This window comes from Orycteropus afer, unplaced genomic scaffold (assembly GCF_000298275.1).
Source record: "Orycteropus afer afer isolate SDZICR_OR568_19922 unplaced genomic scaffold, OryAfe1.0 scaffold00150, whole genome shotgun sequence".
In the NCBI taxonomy this organism is placed as follows: domain Eukaryota; kingdom Metazoa; phylum Chordata; class Mammalia; order Tubulidentata; family Orycteropodidae; genus Orycteropus; species Orycteropus afer.
This window is the reverse complement of record NW_006921737.1, coordinates 8170963-8173755: the sequence shown is the minus strand read 5'-3', so window position 1 is coordinate 8173755 and position 2793 is coordinate 8170963. Positions and strand designations below refer to the sequence as shown.

Here is a 2793-nt window from a genome sequence, read left to right as displayed (position 1 = left end):
GTGAGCAAATGAGTAGCTCCTGATTGCTAAAGTTATCCACCTGGAGTATTTCTGTTGAACCAGCTTGAAGCAATCTTCTGGCAAATTCACTCTCTCTCAAGTGTATAGAATTCTGATGTTGGAATTGGTTAGTGGTCTTTCTGCCAGGCTCAAAAGGAGCCCTTCTAGAGGCAGAAGAAGTCTCTCTGACTGCTGGCTGAGAAATAGATGGTGCTGAGAGAAATGCACTCCTGAGAGACACGCACTGCTAAGCAAAAGACACTGAGAGACACATAGTGCTGAGAGAGATACACTGAGTGACACACACTGTTGGGAGAGAGGCTGAGAGAGACTGTTGCCTGAGGGTTGGCGAGACTGAGAGAGACTGAGCATTTTTCCTGAACTTGAATTGTAGCTTGATACTTCCCTAATAAACTCCATAATCTATGAGTTCTGTGTGGCCACTGCAGTGAATTATCGAACACAGCAGAGAGGTGGTGGGTGCTGAGGGAGGAACAGTTGGTGTCAGGGTTGGTGAAAGGGCTGGAGGGAGGCAGCATGTCTGGCCTCACATGAGTAGGACTTGGGTTACTGATGGTGATTCTGTCTTCCTCTTGTGGGGTTAAACGAGGTCAGAAGATGTGGCCTCCCTGCCCCTTTTGCATAGCCAAATGCCTTAACCACTACACCACCAGTGCTCCTTTGCAGAGACTGCTAAACAAACAAAGAAAAAAAATGAGCTCATTGCCATTGAGTTGTTTCCGACTCATGGTGACCCCTATTAGGTTTCCAACGCTATAAATCTGTAGGGAAGTAGATCTCCCAGTCTTCCTTCCACAGAGCAGCTAGTGGGTTTGAACTGCTGACCTTCCAGTTAACAGTCAGTTCCTTATGCAAACTGCTAAAAAAAAAACAACCAAACTCACTGCCATGGAATCAATTCAACTCATAGCAACCCCTCCTTGGGTTTCAAAGGTAGTATCTCTATGAAAGTAGATTGCCCAGTCTTCCTTCCATGGAGTGGCTTGTGGGTTTGAACCACCAGCCTTTTGGTTAGCAGTCACGTACCTCAGGTACCATGCCACCAGATGTCCTAAACCAAGCAACCAAACTCACTTCCCTGGAATGGGATCCAACTCAAAGTGGCCCCTCCTTGGGGGTCAGGCAGTATCACTACAGAAGTAGATTGCCCAACCTTCCTTCTGAGGAGTGGCTGGTGGGTTTGAACCTCCAGCCTTCTGGTTAGCAGTAGGCTGGTGGTTCAGACCCACCACATTCTTCATGTAACCATTTCACTTTTCTCATTTAATCGATTCCTATGTATTTTATTATTTTTGCTGTTAATAAATGTTTTTAAGTATACTTTTAACTTTTTCTATGTATTCAAAAACCTCTGTGTTATTGAGTTTTACTACTGACCACCTTACCAAATTTTTTTACTGTCTCTAAAAGTCCCTTCAATTACTTTTCTTGGGTTTCTTAAATGTAAAATAACATCTCATTCAATTAATTATATTTCCTTCCTTCTTTATTTTTTTAAATGAAACTTAACAGTTTTTTAGTTTGGGGGAAATCTCTAAATATGGTACTCTGTGTATTTTCCTTACATACCTATATCTAAGTACATTTGTCACCAGATTTGGGGGCTTTCATTAACATTTCTTTGTGGAGTTTCATATACCTGTCTTCCATACTATTCCACAGTCCTTTTTGACCACAGGTCACTTATCCATCCTCCTTAAAATGTACAATTAACCTTCCATGAGAAGTACCATTAAGTAATGAACCTGACCCCATGTCTTTAAACCAGGTCTCTTTCCAAACAACTTGCTCAAAATACCAGTAAACACTGGGCATCCCTGCCACATTCTGTGAAGATAGTCCTCATGCCTCATACCCTTTTTCATTTCTCTCCCCTACCTTCATTCTATATTTATCTAGTTCTTCACCCTTTTGCCCTCCCTCATTGCCACGCCTGCTCTCCATTCTCTGGTGGATTATGTGACACATATGGTTTCACTAATTTTTTTACTCCGATTCCTCTCTCCTGCACATAGTTTCCATTTGTCCTCTGCATTTGCTAGCCCAACCATATCAAGCCCTACCCTTCCCACTTCCAAGTCTATGTCAGCCTCTATGCAGGAGAAACTCAACAGCCAGTAGACATCTCAGTACATCAGGAAGACCGAGATGACCAAACTGGTGAAGCCCTGAACAGATAGCCTTTGCCAAAGAACTCCAAACAAGTCCTATGGGGAAGTCCTGGGAGAAACTGACCTCTGGTTGGTAGGATATAGCTCCACTGTGATCACATCCAGAGCATTCCAGGCAGCAATGCTGGTACCACAGAATAAGCACTGCCAGCCAATCATCGCAGACTCACTGTTGCCAAAAAACAGGAAGCAGCAGCAGACTGCCGAGATTAGCATAGAGCCACCTATAAAGGAAGATCAAAAGGATAAACAAACATGAACCCCACTGTGAAACATTTAAAGCCAACTACAAAGTTGAATGGCACAATCCCCAAGAAAGCCCTCACTTCTGAAACCAATTGCAACTTTGAAGACATCCTCAAACCACTCTTATGTTCGATAGTTTACTAGAAGGACTCAAAGAACTCATTGAAAGCTGTTATACTCAGGGTTATGGTTTACGACAGGGAAAGGATACAAATTAGAATCAACCAAAGGCACTGAAACATAGAACAGAATCCAAGTGGAGTCTAAATGCTGAGACTTCATTATCCTCTCCCCAAGGAGTCAGGACACAGTACTCTCCAAGTATCAATGTGTCGCAAACCTCACAGAATAATAT

The 2793-nt window shown here is 43.0% G+C and overlaps 1 pseudogene; it reads right to left on the bottom strand.

Moving 5' to 3' along the window:
- Positions 1–2256: 2256 nt before the first annotated feature.
- LOC103201424 overlaps positions 2257–2793 on the bottom strand; it is a 113334-nt pseudogene continuing 112797 nt past the window's right edge.